Here is an 18,073-nt window from a genome sequence, read left to right on the forward strand (position 1 = left end):
ACCCAGCAACTTAGTTGCCCTGTTCTAGTGAACATTTTAGGGCTCTGATCCTGCTATGGAACAGGCACGAACAACCCGAAAGATGGCACAAGAAGAACTCAAAGTCCAAGAGCCAATAACTCTCAGCGACCAAGAAATTGCCAGCCTCTCAGAAGCACAATTCAGGACACTATTTATCAGGATGCTCACAGAACTGGTAGATTATAGTCACAAATTAGAGGAACATATGAAGGCTAAACTAATTGAAATGAAGGGAGATGCACAGGAAACCAATAGTGATGGAAAGGAAACTGGGACTCAAATCAATGGAATGGACCAGAAGGAAGAACAAAACATCCCACCAGAAAGGAATGAAGAAATGAGAATTCAAAAAAATGAGGAGAGGCTTAGGAACCTCCAGGACATCTTTAAACGTTCCAACATCCGAATTATAGGGGTACCAGAAGGGGGAAAGAAACAGCCACGAGTGGAAAACTTATTTGAACAAATAATAAAGGAGAACTTCCCCAGTCTGGCAAAGGAAATAGACTTCCAGGAAATCCAGGAAGCTCAGAGAGTGCCAAAGAAGTTGGACCCAAGAAGGAACACACCAAGGCACATCATAATTACATTAGCCAAGACCAAAATGAAGGAGAGAATCCTAGAAGCAGCAAGGGATAAGGGGACAGTCACCTACAAAGGAGTACCCATCAGACTGTCAGCGGATTTCTCAAAAGAGACCTTACAGGCAAGAAGGGGCTGGAAAGAAGTATTCCAAGTCATGAAATCCAAAGACCTACAGCCAAGATTGCTTTATCCAGCAAAGCTTTCATTTAGAATGGAAGGACAGATAAAGTGCTTCTCAGATAAGGTCAAGTTCAAGGAGTTCATCATTACCAAGCCCTTATTATATGAAATGCTAAAGGGACTTATATAAGAAAAAGAAGATGAAAAATATTAACAGTGAAAGAACAGCAAACACACAGCTATTAACAACCACACCTAAAACAAAAGCAAACCAAGAGGACAGCTAGATCAGGAGTGGAACCATAGAAATGAAGAACACATGGAGGGTTAGAAACAGGGGGGTGGGAGGGGAAGAAGGGGGGAGAAGACACAGAAAATAGCATAGATGGTAGGTAGAAAATAGATAGGGGGGAGGGCGAGAATAGTGGGGGAAATATAGAATCCAAAGAACTTGAGACACGTGGTTATAAACTAAGGGGGGCAGAATGGTGGGGGAGGGAGGGTGCGGGTGGAAGGGATTGAAGGGGGGGAATAGAACAACTGTAATGGTATAATCAATAAAATATATTTAAAAAAAAAAGCTAGTGACAATGTAAAGGTACAACAAGAAATACTTATATACACTATTGAAGAATATGCTGGAATGAAAAATGGTAAAGTATAAAAACATTTGTGTATTTATATATGCAACAGTATACATAAAATATAGACTAAAATTGTGCTTATTTAGAATGTTTCATTTTAAAACTAAGTTTAAACATAACTGTAGCATGACAACACTTTTAAAAACTAAAATTTGAAAGAAATCCATCTCACTAAAAATTGTGACTTTAATGCATACTGCATATAGAAATATATAAAAGTATAATTACAAAACTTCCAAATTTCACTTAGCAGAAGTCACCATTAGCTCAACAAAACATTGCCATAAATTCTCCATACTTAAAAAACAAACTATTTTGTTTAAAGTATACTGCATTATCCAATAAAAATATTCCTTTTGTTGAAGGCAAACTGGATCTTAGCAATTTAAGTCACTGTGAATAAATAAATGTTTTCAATTCAACAAGTCTCTGTATCCATCTGCACTGTGAGGTATACAAGGAAGCATTTGTCCCACTATTGCTGTCATTAAGTACAGCGAAGACTGTCTTACAGGAGTCAAACAATTAGACACTGAACCAAAAGAAAGTAATAGAAAGCACTATAAGACGCTAAACTGAACAAAATTAATGACCAAAAAACTATGGGACAGACAATAAATGCTGTGGATTATGAGAGAAAGGACAGTTGTATTCATTCATTCATTCATTCATTCATCCATCCATCCATCCATCCATCCATCTACCCATCCATCCATTCAAGGTCACTGACTGCTTCCTATGTGCTGTAAGTTCAAGGTGCTGGGAATGCCATCATGAATAAAACATATTCTCCTAAGTCTACATTCAATAAAGGGAAAAAAACAAGCACACCATCGTTAAATTTTTAAAAAGGTACATTATTTATACAAGGTTTGATTGCTTTCATGCTCTTACTCTGTACCCTACAGTAGTCTCCATGAGAATCTGGATGTAGAAAACCAATTTCTTGCTGCTTACAACTATTTTGCAATGATTGCTTGGTTACAGTCCAAGTGCTGCCACTTGGTCTGAGCCTAGAGATGTTGCAGACCTACTTCTCCCACCTCTGGGGTTAGGATGGGAAAAATGTGAAATTTCCCAACTAGAGGATTATGAGGTACCATCATATCATTCACTGGCATTGGAGTTACTTTGTAGCATGAATTTGCCCTGGATTGCAGTCTTTCAGTTATTAGTCCATAAGCAGCCAAAATGCCTAATCCAGAAGTCCTGCCTGTTAGAAAGGGAAACTCAAAGTGACCTCCTCTGTGCTACAGGAGTTCCAGAAAAGTGAAGTCTATATACCTTGTAGTGGGATCCCTCTGATGGCATTTTCCTCCCCCTTACAGTACAAGTTGGCAAAGTATTTCTTACTACGTCTAAACATGTTCCACTTTCTTCACAGGCATGCCATTAGGAACTTTTTTTCAATCTGAGGGGAGGGGAGGGGAGGGGAGGGGAGGGGAGGCAGAAATGGGTGGGACATTTAGGACTCTGCTATTCTCTGCTCTGGGTATGGGATATATACATATCTTTCTAAGTTTACATCCCAGAAAGGGAAAGAAACTAGTAAGTAACTATATAGTTATATAAGATGGGGATGAGTGTTATTCTGAACAATAAAGCAACTGTATGTATATGGCTGATCTAAGAAGCTCTCAATGATTAGATGATACATGAACAGACAGTTTGGACAAGATTTAATGAGAACTTCACAATATCGAAACTTCCTAACCTAAAATAATATGTTTCCATTTACTTTAATCTTCCTTTAAGCACTCAATGGAATTTTTTAAATGTCTTCCATATAAGGCTGCACAACCCTTTTCATGTGTATTTTCACTATCTTTTTTCCCTCATCCTGGTCACTGCCATCTTTTTAACCAGAAGCCAGAAAGACTGCTGAAGTTTCTGCTTGGCCCTCATGATCTCCTCCATGAATCAGGTGGGGACAACACCTCACCTATAAAAGTGGTCTCCTGACTTATTTCTAAGAGCTGAAAGTAGGCCTTAATGACTAAGAATGAAGTACAGAGCAGTCCATTCCCTCTGACGATACTCTGCTGAACACCTAGTACCTGACACACAACTGCAGTACTGCCAGATGCCCAACCACGGGAAACGCGCTATTCACTCCGAGTCTGATCCCCAGGCTTCCCTGAAAAGAGTTCTTGTAAACTCTCAGGAAAGCTGAAACCAGACTATGACCCAGATACTTTATTCAACCTACCTCCTCCTGGGAGATTTGATCTAAAATTAGCAACATTATTCTTTCTTTACACATCTAGATTTACACCTGATAGTCAGTTTTTCCAAGTTAAACAACTTAAGGATATATTCATATATATTCAAAGATTTTAAAAATAAAAGCAAGCAAAGGGGCTATCTCTAAGGATAAAGGACCAGAGCTTGCAATTGGAGGACAACACATGGGGGAGCTTTTCAGATACTCAGTAGCGTTGTTTCTTAAGCAGGCGTTCGATTTTTACACGGCACAAATGTTTTCTTTGTTCTTTTGTCTGAAACATACCTTCCACAATTAGAAAATTTTTCAAAGAAGAATCACAATTAAGTTAATACGGGGAAGATTATTTAATGCAGCCATTAGTTTACATGGGAGAGATGCTCAACTATCTAAAAATTCCTTTTTAGAGTTTTCAAGTATGTCATTTGAAAACAGTGGCAAAATCACCAAAAAGCAAACTCATCTATTCACTTAACAAATATCTGTGAATACCTACAATGTGCCAGTGGTAGTGATTTAACGTTGAACAAGAGAATCTGGAGAAGATCCTTCCCTTAATTAAGTCTGAGAGAACTTTTATATTCTAGAGACCAATACAATCAAATGTTTCCAATCAAACAAGTTTGGTGCTCATTGCCTTTGTAGGTAATCTGTTCACTGAAACATCAGAATAACGAAATGTTCAAAAATAAGAAAGTTTTATGTTATTTTTAGTGTTCCCATTTACATTATTGGCTAATATTACAATCCCATCTGATGGGACTAAGTAAAACATATGCCCAAATACCATTGTAAAATCTTGAATTCTAATTATTTCCTCGGATAATATAGGATGATGATAAAATTTAGGATAATTTGGTACTATGACAGAAACCTTTTCCAAATGCAAACAGGTATTACTTCGAGGTGACTTAAAATGAAAGCCAAGAAAAAAAAAAGAAAGAAATGTATGTTACAGTGATTTATATTAAAGCAATCCTTGATATATTACCATTTTCTTCTCAAATTTAATAATTTAAATTTTAATTATTATTAAATAATTTTAATTATTAAATAAATATTATTAAATATTTATTTAATTGTTATTAAATAAATTTTTAATTATTATTTAAATTTTAATTTAATAATTTTCTTCTGAATTTAATAATTAACATTGAAATATCCACACTGGCTAATGTTGTAGAATTGCTGGCTCACCAACTATTAGTGAATTGGAAGAAACCTTCAAGATCATGTAAGACAGTAGTTCTCAACATTAAGGTTCTTGATTGCAGATTATGCAAATGCAGATTTTGTTCCAGGATGTCTGGGATGGGGTCTATGATTTTTTCATTCTAACGAGTTACCAGTACAGTTTAGAACAAAAGAAAACTGCATATTTAAAACTCCTCAATGTTAACTTCTAGGTACACTAAATTTGATTCAATATTCTGTAACCCCAAAAGGTGTGAACACTAAAAACTGTACCTGGTATTTTCTACATACCCTATTCTCATTAACCTCTTGGAAATTAGGAAGAAATTAAGATGGTAGCACGTACAGCATTGTGCTCAAAAAGTATGGACACTGGAGTTAACAGAACAGAGTGCAAATCTTACCTTTGTTATTTTATTTATCAACTATGTAACCACTACATGCCTTCACTTCCTCCCTTATCTCATGTGGCTGTTGTGAGGATGAAATGAATCCATGCTCCAACAGTTAATTTGTGCTTAATCACTATTATTATTATTAGCTTTACAACAGAGAAGCTAAGGCTTTTCTCATCGATATTCTCAAAAACTGCCTAAGGTCACACAGATAATAAGCCTAAGAGTGAGGCTTGATCCTAGGCAAATCTCAACTCTCTATCGAACCTTAAAATTTGTCAGCTGGCAAATGCCTTAAGCTAAAAGTCATGATAAGAAATAACATACTTAAATCATAAATGAGTGCTTTCTTTTACCTAAATATTAATCAGTTTGATACGCCTCCCAAGAAATTAGAAATTAGTCAGAAAACTACTTGTAAAGACTGTAACAAATCCCTGGTCTGCCGCCTCCCAAGAAATTAGAAATTAGTCAGAAAACTACTTGTAAAGACTGTAACAAATCCCTGGTCTGAAATTAAAGTACACAATTTTTATTACTAGAGAGTTTATCCATATATATTCTACATAAATAAAGGAAAGAATTTTGGTTTCAAAGAGTATTGATATGAGTGTGTCTATATAACTACCTTTACTGGTATGGCCTTAAGGACAAAGGCACACAAAGATGTAAAAAATGACCCCTGTGGCCAAGCTGCTTAAATGACAATGCAAAGGTTCATGTATGCCTCCTCACAATATAAAGCAAGTGGAAACAACCTACCTGCTGATATCCTGTGCCTACCAAGTCATACTGATATTTTATGTCATTTGATCCTGACCACTGACTTTTATAAAAGGAAAAGTAGAATAACAGGGTACTAGGAACACTGAGTCACAAATTACAGGCTCCAGTTTGCCACCAAATTTCTGTATCACCTCTGCAAAATCATTGACCTCTCATTGACCCAAGTTAGCACAATGAAGGGGCTAAGTTGTAAGGTCATCTCTCAAATCAAGTCTAGCAGTAACAGACTGGTTAAGTAACTCCGCTCATGATGAGACAACTGATTCAACACAGAGCCAGGCCTAGACTCTCCTGGCTACATGTGATAAGTGGGGCTAAGTGGACACGGCTATTTCAGATCACATGAACAGACTGTCAGAGCTCCCACAAAACAGACCTTAGGCTCTGAAATGAATCTCACTAGAGTGTGTCAACCATTTTCAGTTACGCCCCCCTGGTATATCTTAACATATTATATGGCGCAGGGCTGAGAATCTGAAGCTGATACCACTTCAATGCAACTTGGGTCACAGACATGGTATATATGAGTTCAACGGCACAAATACGTAACCATAAGAGTGGTCTCATCATAACAATAGATTATCTTCCTCCCACCTATTCCTTCCTCCCTCTTCAGTAAGTTGAAAGTCCTTCAGCAACTAGTTTCAATAGAGTGCATTCCTGACATGGAACCTTGTCTCATTCAACACTATACAACAGTTTAACCAAGGCCCGGGACAAAGAAGGAGCTCCCTACACGTGAATCTCCTACTAGATAATGAATCTCCTACTAGATAAGTGAAATGAGGGGAGAATGGGAAGAGGAGGGAGGGCAGAAAAGAGGAGGGCAGGGGAAAAGGACAAGAAACGGGAACGGCGGAGGGAAAATAAGAAAGAAAACGCCCCTAAATTGAAGTGCTCCTCCCCACTCCTACTTCATGGTCTTAGGCAGAGCTACACACTCCTATGAGCACAACCCAAACCAAGCATTCACCTTTAAAAAAATCATCCAAGAACTTGGTCCTTGTTCTTCCATGGGACTGATGTACTGCAACGGTGTTCTTCCATTGTCTCAACATACCCTGACACCAACCTGCATCATTACTTACTTTCGGGAAGGCACACACAGACACAGCCACACAGGGATCATCGGTACATCTGTTGGGTCAACTGGTCCCACACCTGTCATTTCATGCTCCAGGGCCAAGGGAATAAAGATCCTTTTCCACTCATCCCTACTTAAGGTACCTACTATATCCTTCTGAGGATTAAAGACTAGTAATATGGTGCAAATTTTCCATCCAGCCATTGAGCCAGGAGAGAGAGAGGGCCTGTGGAAATGGTAGACACTTCGATTCACTACCCTCTTCAACAAGTTGGTTACCTGTCTAGCTGGCAAAAAAAATGGCCACTCGGTACCTGTGGAGTTTATACCCTCTCTCTCCCAACTGGCGGAGTCCACAATGATTAGGTTATACACATACATACACACTACCTCCTTTATACTTTTAGCTCTTTGGTAATAGAACACTCTCCCTTATAACACAAGTATATTGTTCAACTTCTATACTCTTTTAAGAATGAATTATGCATATATATGGAGGTGATTACCTGAACAAATCCTTAATTTTTTCAATTAAAGCAGAAATCGTAAAAGGTCAGAGAATATCACATAATTAGGACTTCTAGCATCCAATGATGAAGAAAATATAAGAAAATAAAAAACTATAATAAATTCAGTGTTTTTAGAACTAGAGTCTATTAATTACAAAACACTTGTACAGTTTGAAGTAATAGCAGACATTCATAGCATAGATTTGTTTATCAAGGACACAAACTAGGACTGTAGTTCTCCCTCTCCACCCACAGCCCATACTTTGGGAACCACTGAATTAGGGAACTAGAAGCAACTACAGTTATTAAAAAAAAGATTCTATTTACTGAATGTTTTCCCTTATACGAGAATAATAATAAAGTATTTAAAATGTGAATGGGACAACAAAGCAAAGAATACTCCTGGCAGGCTTCCAGCAAATACTGCCTCAAAGTGTAAAACTACTTTTTTCAAGGTTTCATGAATTTCTGATAAAAAATCTAGTAGATATAAGGGCTGAAATAAATAAAAGAGCTTTTTAGAAACTATATCTTTATAGCTATACATATTGTTTTTGTGCCTTAATAATAACTTTCAATAAATAGTAAAGATTTTTTAAATACATAATAAAATTTCAAACTTCATCAAAAACAAAATTGATTATTTTTCTTAAAAATGTTACCATTTGACACAAAGATACACACAGGGTGAGGCAGAAATAGGTTTACAGTTGTGAGTATGCAAAACAGTTAATTCTTGTATTATTATTACAGTATTTTCTATATGAATAACTATCTACTTTTGATTCACCCTATATAAATACGTATCAATTGTATTCCTACAATATACATACATATGTATATATGCCATAAAAAAACAGTATTCTATCAAAAATACAGCAAAAATCTTTAAGCTATCAAAGACAGTGAAATTTGTAATTATGTGAGCTAATAAATCCAGAGATATCAGAAAACACCAATTCTATGCATTCAGAACAAGTGCTATTTTTTTGTATCAGCATATTATCCTGATTATTTTAAAAAATTTAACTAAATACTGGTAAAGTATGTATTGCAATCAATCATCCATGAAAGGGAGGGAGAGAGTAACATACAAACATTTGCTTATTTTTTTAAATGTACTGTACAGAATCTTTAAAAATAATCTACAAGGAACAGAGAAAATGGGACAGAGGGGACAGTGATAAGAACTAGACATCTCTGACACCCAGTTCCATCAATCTGACTTTGCAACAGTATAAATATTTTACATACAAAAAGCAATCTCCAAATCAAAAGCAAAGTGAAACAAGCCAATTTAACTCTATACTACACACAGAAAATGTAGAATAACCAAATAAGCTATTTCAAGTGATTTTATAATATAATAATTTGTAAACTGTTAGTGGTATGTACTATAAGGATAATTTTTAAAAACCCTCAAAATATCTTAAATTGTGTCAGTAAAGAAATCAGTGTTGAGCCCTAGCTGGTATAGCTCAGTGGACTTAGTGCAGGCTGCAAACCAAAGGGTCACTAAGTCAACTCCCAGTCAGGGCACGTTCCTGGGTTGTGGGCCAGGTCCCCAGTGGGGACCACATGAGAGGTAACCACACAGTGCTATTTCCCTCCCTCCCTTCTCCTCTCTCTAAAAATAAATGAATAAATTCTGAAGAAAAAAAAAGTGTTGATCGTTCCACTAAAACAAACCAGGGCTGTTGGAAAAATGGCCAATTCAAGTCTGGCGCAGGAAATGAGTTTAAGATGAGCCTAGAACACTTTGCCCTACCACAAAAACTACTAAGGACATATCAAAAGAACTCACAAGATGAACTGAAAAGGCTGCAAGTGGCTACACATAAAATCATTAACAATATTACCGCAATAAATTAGAGCTCTTCAAACAGTTCATGAATTCACACACATTTTTTAAATTCCATTGATCACCTTTGAAGAACGCTAAAGAACTCTTTTTAAAAATAGAGAATCAGGCATTTATCACAGCAATCAGAGAGTTGATGAAAATTAAGTTTCTCTTTAATAAAATATTCAATACAATGATGAAGAAATGATAAAATTAGAATATCACCATACTGCAATCCTTAATATATTCAGAGTCTGGCAGCCATGAAGTCACAAGAGACAGAGAATGAGAGAGAGAATACAAAGCAGAAATTACATGCCTCTTGAAAGAAAAAGACAGACTGCCATCTATAAATGAGGCTTGCTGGGGGAAAAAATCAAACCTGATGCTGATTTAGCTAATGCAGAGGACTGAGAAAATGTTGCAATACAACATGGAGATGAACTAAGCAAAATTCACACTGTGGTAAACACTAAAGGGCAAAAAGTCCAGTTCCCTAACAAATCAAAAACAGGAAAAAGAGAAGGGGGGGGAGACTCTGTGGGTTAAAAATTGCAATATGCAGGGCTTATTTAACTTGATTTTTAAAAAATACAGTGAAAAGGGACAAAAAAGAAAAGAGGAGGAGAAAAAGTAGAAAAAAGAGAAATTGTGGAATTCTACACATATTCTGTCATTTAATGATATTAAGTTACTGCTTCCTTTTTATTAATAACTGGTATAATGATATTATGGTTTGTTTTAATAAAAACAATATATTTTAGAGATTCACACTGAAGTATTTACATATGAAGTCATATATCTGGAATATGCTTCAAAATAATTCTGGAAGTAGTGAATGGGAGAGAGGTGAAAAGAATAGAATTGAAATATAATTAGTTGTGAGTTGATAAATGTCTAAGCTGGGCATAAGGACAAAGAGTCCATTACACTAATCTTTCTACATTTAACATTTAAAATTTTTCATTAAAAATTTTTAAACACACAATAATCACAAAATTCACTTATACAGTAAATGCACTTGCATGTCTTAAGTAACCACCACAGGAAATAAACAGACCACAATATGCCATGTATTTACAGCCCAAGGAATTAACCTGGGAACGGGTTTCCTATGATTGATAGTAGAGCAATATACACTTGCCTATTCAGTTAAGAAAAATATTCTTTTAAATTAGAACAAAGTTTTAGCATCCTATTTTGTGTGTGCGTATGTGTACATTTTATATAAAAACTACTGTCCTTCACAATAATTAGTTTAGAGGGTTTCATATTGGCTCTATAATTATTAGTTAACTATATATTAGGCCTTAATTACACAAAGGTGAATCAGAAAGTTTCTACGCTCAAATATGCTTACAAACTGAAAAGGTAAAATAGACATATCATGAGAGGATAAATGTGGAAAGTGCCATAAATAAAAAGATTTACAAGGTGTTTGGGGATACAGAAAAGATAAAGCCTCCAAAGCTTAAAAAGCATTGAAACTCCTTTAGATTGGCTTCAAAGGTAGTTTTGCTCTGAAACAAGAAAAATCAGTCTCTTTTCTTTATAGTTACTTCTTTCCATCAAAATGGTATTATTTAAAGCTGATTACTAACTTTATGTAACAAAGTTTTGGTAATTTCAAAACCAGAAATTCCAGCTCTGGCCGGGTGGCTCAGTTGGTTGGCGTGTTGTCCCATACACCAAAGGGTTTGGGGTTCAATCCCTGGTCAGAGCACTTACTTAAGTTACAGGTTCAATCCCCAGTCAGGGGTCACACCTATGTTGTGGGGTTCAATCCCTGGTCAGGGTGTTGTATGGGAAGATGGGAAGCAACCAATCGATGTTTCTACCTCACACTGATGTTTATCACACACCCTTCCTTCTTCTCTTCTCTAAAATCAATAAACACATCCTTGAGTGAGGATTTAAAAAATAATTAAAAATTAAAGAAAAACCAGAAACTCAATGCAAAACAAAGATCTGCAAATGCTAAAGCTATTCAAAAGTGTGCCACAGGGCCCTGGCTGGTGTAGCTCAGTGGATTGAGCATGGGCCTGCGAACCACACAATCGCGGTTCAATTCCCAGTCAGGACACATGCCTGGGTTGCAGGCCAGTTCCCAGTTCCCGGCAGGGGACACATGAGAGGCAACCATACACATTGATATTTCTCTCTCTCTCCTTCTCTTCCCCTCTAAGATAAATAAATAAAATCTTTAAAAAAAAAGATTTTCTCAAAAAAAAAAGTGTGCCACAGGGAAAGTACTCATTGATCAAAAGGAGGGCAGAGAATATAAATTTCTCTCATAAGCTAATAGGATGAGGCCAAAGCCAGTTAGATGAAGAATTAGCAATCAATTGTAACATTTTGTCATACATTTTAAAAATATACTTTTTAATTGTAAGATCTAATTTTTATACAAATGGAATTTACTTACAAGGGAATGCTGTTGCTAAAAGGAAACATGCATAATAAAACTACATAAGTTCTGCTTGCAAAAATCATTGCTCTTCCCCAGGAAAACAAACAGAAAAGCCAAAGGTCAGTTCCAACATATCTCCTTGATTTTCCTATGGGATAAGTAAGAGCCTTCCTATAAAATTATTTACTTTGATTCAATAAAAATAAATAAATAAAGATAATACAGTAAGTCATAACAAATTTTACTCCGAGTTCATTTATTAAATCAGGTGCTCAGGATGTGAAACCCCCTGATTGAGAGAAACATCATAATTCATCTGGCTTATATTCTTGAGAGAAAATACCAAAGTACAATGTATTTTATTTTTGTACTTAAAAATACAGGATAAAATAATAGAAAAATATCCTCCCTAACTAATCACTCTAATTTCAAGTCACAAATCACGGTACCCAGAATCAAAACCTCAACAAATAAGAAGCTAAAAGTGGCAAGATTCACTGCCAGAAAACTTACTGTAGATGGGCCAGACCTCAAACTTCATGACCCCATTACTACTCAATCTTCCAACCAAGATCACACCTGTTTCCTTTTCCAGTACAATCTTTGTGGCTTCCAGTCAAGCTTTCTCTCTCACCATGGTATGCAAGAGAACCAAACACATCTCAAAGATCTCAGTAAGGGATACTAGTTGGTCTTCATTACAAAGGGATTGAAAACTGGAGTGTTCCATTTGACCAAAATAGTTTTGTTTTTTTTTTTAAATTCTGGATGAACATTTTTAAAAATTACATACAAATCAGGAATTCTGGCTTTCCTTGTGGAATCATATCCCTGCAAGGCAATAATGAGATAGGGCTGAGGGGCCACAACCCCCACGAAAATGAGCCAGGTCCCAACACTAGCTATACAGTTTACCAGATGCTGAGTCTGGTAGATTATCATCGTAATCTTAACAACTGTTTTAGTGAAAGAAGCAAAATATTGATCTATACCTACCAAAAATGGAAAACAAGAGATAAACCAAAAGAGTAATCTGTTTTAAAAAATCCAGACAGCCTACTTCATAGTGGAAGTGAAAATATAACTATATATGCCCATTTCATGAAGAGATTTGAATTTACATATCTAAGTATTTCCTTTTTCATTTTAAATTTAAGCATTTTCCCTAATTTAGTCTGACAACAAACACTTCAAAAAGGAATAAACTAATGCCCTCAAGAAAAATTCAGCGGAGTGAAGGAGGAAAAAATTAGGAAATCACAAACAGTAAAGGCTATAAACGGGAAATTTCTGAACTCTGTTAAAGTGGGAAAGAACAACAAGAAATGAAAACGATGAACGAAAATTAATACTGCTTTGAAAGTATATCCTTGATTATCTTTAAGCAAAAGAAAATCCACAATTCCCAGGATTCTGTTTTCACTCTCATGCAGTCTTACTATATACGCGACAGGGCCTGAGTAACCTTGTTTGCTAATCTACCACTTTTAACTACCTCATATGTACTATGATTTCTAAAACCATGCCTCCCGCCCAGATTTACCCTCTGAGTTTCTAAAACTTATGTACATCTGCATACAGAACTCTTCTGCCTCAATTTCTCATGGGTATCTCAAAATCGCCATGTCTGAAATTAAATTCATTATATACTCCAAATATCTCCTACATTCCCTTGTTTAAAATGCATCAGTGCATACCCAATGACTGAAAAGAGAGTGATCTTGGACTGCCCTCTTACAACTCTCACGTCCATGAATTAGTTATATTTTACATCCCAAATCTCTCTTGTGACCCTCTCCTCCTCACCACCAAAGCTTCAGACAAGACAGACCTTCAATGTAGCCTGAAAGACAAACTCCTGCCTGCCCTCTATTTTATCGGCCTTGCTGCCACAATGACCTTTGAAAAAAAGATTCTGGGATACCTCACTTTTTTTTTAATTTTTATTTTTATTTAATTCTTGTTCAAGTACAGTTTTCTGTCTTGTATTCCCAGCCCTGCCCCCCCAGTGCTCCCCACCTCCCTCCCATTTCCACCCCCCACCTTAGTTATTGTCCATGTGTCCTTCATACTTGTTCATGCGATTCTCTCCCCTCTCCCCTCTGGTCCCTGTCAGCCTGTTCCGTATTTCAAGGTCTTTGGTCTTATTTTGTTTGCTTGTTTGTTTTGTTGTTTAGATTCATGTTAACAGTGATATCATATGGTATTTGTCTTTCACTGCCTGGCTTATTTCGCTCAGCATAATGCTTTCCAGTTCCATCCATGATGTTGCAAAGGGTAGAAGTTCCTTCTTCCTTTCTGCAGCACAGAATTCCATTGTGTAAATGTACCATAGCTTTTGGATCCAGTCATTTACCGACGGGCATCTAGGTTACTTCCAACTCTTGGCTATTGTAAATTGTGCTGCTATAAACATCAGGGTGCAACAGGTTCTTTTGGATTGGTGTTTCAGGGTTCTTAGGATATACTCCTAATAGTGGAATTGCTGGGTCAAAAGGCACATTCATTTTTAGTTTTCTTAGAAAATTCTAAACTGTTTTCCATAGTGGTTGTACCAGTCTGCAATCCCACCAACAGTGAACTAGGGTCCCCTTTTCCCCACAACCTCTCCAACACTTGCTGTTTGTTTCTTTGTTCATGATAGCCACTCTGACTGGTGTAAAGTGGGTATACCTCACTTTTCCATGAGCAGGCCCTGTTCGTTTCGGTTTTACTATCTAGGATGGATTACTGTTTTCAGACTGTAAGACGCACTGACGCACCACCCCCCCCAACTGGGGAGGAAAATGCAGCAGTGACCCCACTCCACCTCTGTGCCCACCCCACCATCCATCAAGCCAGGTAAGCTACACTCAGACTATAAGACACACCCCCTTTCCTCCCAAATTGGGGGGAGTGCATCTTATAGGCTGAAAAATATGGTACCTTTCCTCTCTAGCAAGACCTCTACCAAGTTCACTTCAAGAAACAGCTCAAACTTGTATATTTCATGAAGCAAGTCTTCCTTGATAAGCACCTCTCTTTATTCCCAGATTGAGTGTTCAGTCCTTGCATTCTCTAACTCTACTGCACTAAAGTTCTACAGTAGTTATTGATGTGTATCTGCTTTTTCTAGACTGAAAACTTCTTTTATTCATTTATTGAGGTCTATTATGTGCCCACTAGGCCAGACTCTGTAACTTCAAAGATAAATAAAGCAATGATCCTGGCCTCAAGAAGTTAACAGTCCTGTAAAAAGTGTGTGTGTGTGTGTGTGTGAATGCAGTAAGTAAAATGACAGACATGCATCAGCTATTACAAAGTACTAAGAAGGAGCACGTGATCTGACCCCCTCTGAAGGGGAGGTAGGTGGCAAATCAGAGGAAGCATCCTGAAAAGGAGCAGTCTCAGAGGATGACAGGACACATCCAAGTGAAGAACAGAGCACCCAACAAAGGGAAGGCAACAGGAGTAGGCACTGAAGCAAAGAAGTGTTCCATGGGAAGTCACTGAAGATTGTTTTTAAGAGGCAGATTGTGAGAAGCATATGGGACATTCAAGTTTAAGCCATTTTCAAACACCTGCAAAATTTGAAATAGGGAAACCCGAGAACAGGAAAAACTAGGAAGGGCAATTACAGTCATACTGGGTTGGCCAAAAAGTTCATCTTCTTTTCCATCAAGACGGCTCTAGTAGCACTTAGGTGTTTTGAACTTCATTCAAAACCATTTTTTTAGATTGTACTGTGATAGCTATCAAATCAGCATGCATTTAAAAATGTATCAAAATTGGTATATTTTTATGTAGCCACTTTAATATTGGAGATGGAAGAAAATGTGCAACAATTTTGGCATATTATGCTTTATTATTTCCAAGGTGCTGTGACTGATCGAATGTGCCAAAAGTGGTTGTGAAATTTCTTGGTACTACTGACATAATAATTCCTGGGGCTGTCTTATGCATTGGAAGATGTTTAGCAGCACCCCTGGCCTCAACTCACTAGAAGCCAATAGTGGGAGATAGGCAACATACTCAAAATATCCAAATCAATACAGTTACTGGTGAAAATGAAAAATGTGTCTTTTATTTTACAGAAAAATTAAACAGACTTTTGGCCAATCTAATATATGTCTATTCATGTTCATATGGCACTATTCATAATAGCCAAAAAAAGGTAGAAATGGCCCAAGTAGCCATCAATGAATGAATGGATGGATAAACAAACTGTAGTAGCTACATATAATGGAGTATTATTTGGCCATAAAAAAGTAATGAAGTAATACTGATACATACTGCTACTTGGACACATTACGCTAAGTGAAAGAAGACAGACATAAAAAGTCAAATATTGTGAGATTCCATTTGTATGAAATATCAGAATAGATAAATCGATAGAAACAGAATACAGAATGATGGTATAGTGCTTGTCAGCTGCTGGGGAAGGAAGAAAATGAGGAGCAAATGGAATAGATATAGTCATCATTTTGAAGTAATGAAAATGTTTTGAAACTAGACAGAGGTTATACAACATTACGACTGTATTAAATGTCAAAGGATTTTTCCTTTTAAATAGCTGACTTTATGTCAATTTCAATTTCACCTCCTTTTTTTTTTAAATAACAACAACAAAAAAACCCGGGGTCAGTTGTTAGAAGATACAATTTCTAGTCCTGGGTTCTAGGCCAGCTGCTTATAGCGAATCTCTCTGAGGTTCAATTTGCCTCTCTGAGCCTCAATTTCCTCATTTACAAACAGGTTGTGAATAGATGATGTCCAAAGTTCCTCTCATTTAACTGGTGCTCTATATCTGCAGCTCTGAATTTTTAAAGAATTGTATCATATAGGAATTTATCTGAAAAACAAAACATGAAGTACTGCATTAATGTTCTTAGCAAAAGTTTTACAGGAAAGTCATTAGAAAGTTTAACAAAATTGCTTCTCATAATGACTTTAAATAAAAGTGGCCCTAAACATTAAAAGGCAAATTCAATGAAGGCAATTCTGCAAGGAGTAAAACCGAATGTGTTCTAAGAGTATAGATTTCTGGTATCCAAGGACAGAAATTAGATAATCTAACCACAGTCATAATACACAAGTAAATAAATAGATGAAATTAGAGAATCTGGAAAGGTTGACTAAGTCTTGGGATTTTTTCCTCTGGTATCAATTCTCTGGAGCTTTGGGAGACACTAAGTGTCACAGAGTCTGAGGTCACTGAGTGTTGGCAGTCTGCATTTCTGTTTTAGAGTTAATACACATGTCCCTAAATATGAGACAAGCCATAAAAACTGAAGAAACTCCTAACAAGTGTTTTCACAAGCCTACTTTTTTAAGGTGAAAGACTATAGCAAAGTTGATTGAATAAGCAAAGCCAAAATTTTCCTCAAATGTAGCTTGGATATACTTCAGCATAAATGTTGACCTGACTTATCAGAATTTCCTACAATACAGTATACCAGAAATAATTTTGGCCTAGAAAATTTAAGCCAAGTGATGTCAGCTTCCATGCTGAAAAAAGAAATAATCTTATTAACAGTCCTATAAACAGTGTGAATCTGTAAAATGTACCACAGATGCCTGAGACAATTAACTTGCTGTGCAGAATTTTTTTAATTTATTTTAATTGTTGTACAAGTACAGTTTTCTGTCTTTAACTCCCATTCCACCCCCCGCAGTGCTCCCCACCTCCCTCCCATTTCCACCCCCCTTAGTTGTTGTCCATGTGTCCTTTACACTTGTTCCTGCAAACCCTTCCCCTTTTCCCCTGAAATTCCCCCCCTCCCCGCCCCTTCCCTCTGGTCACTGTCAGCCTGTTCTCTATTTCAGTGTCTTTGGTTATATTTTGCTTGCTTGTTTGTTTTGTTGTTTAGGTTCCTATTAAATGAGAGATCATACGGTATTTGTCTTTCACTGCCTGGCTTTAAATAAATATCAATTCAGTTTTGAAAAATGGGTGTCATTCACATCCACCTAAACATCAGGTAAGTCAATGAATGTAACCCAAAATGAGAAAAGGGCCATTTAAATTGCTCCTCAGTTTTCATCTTGTTAAAAGGCACTTCCAAAAATTATATATATGAAAGTACATATAAAAATCATATCACAACCCAGCATTTAAAAGCATCCTCACCCTCGGTTGGTTAGAGCATCATCCCAATGTGCCAAGGTTGAGGGTTTGATCCCTGGTCAGGGTACATACATAATCAACCAATGAATGCATAAATGGGTAGAACAACATATCAATGTTTCTCTCTCCCCCTCCTTCTGTTCCTCCTTCTC

General features: G+C 36.7%; 1 protein-coding gene across 3 annotated transcripts in view; it reads right to left on the reverse strand.

Moving 5' to 3' along the window:
• SNX13 (sorting nexin 13) overlaps positions 1 to 18,073 on the reverse strand; it is a 121,995-nt gene that overhangs the window by 83,924 nt on the left and 19,998 nt on the right. The gene's annotated exons all lie outside the window — the stretch shown is intronic.

Source organism: Sturnira hondurensis, unplaced genomic scaffold (genome assembly GCF_014824575.4).
Source record: "Sturnira hondurensis isolate 20B ecotype Veracruz unplaced genomic scaffold, ASM1482457v3 Scaffold0008897, whole genome shotgun sequence".
Lineage (NCBI taxonomy): Eukaryota > Metazoa > Chordata > Mammalia > Chiroptera > Phyllostomidae > Sturnira > Sturnira hondurensis.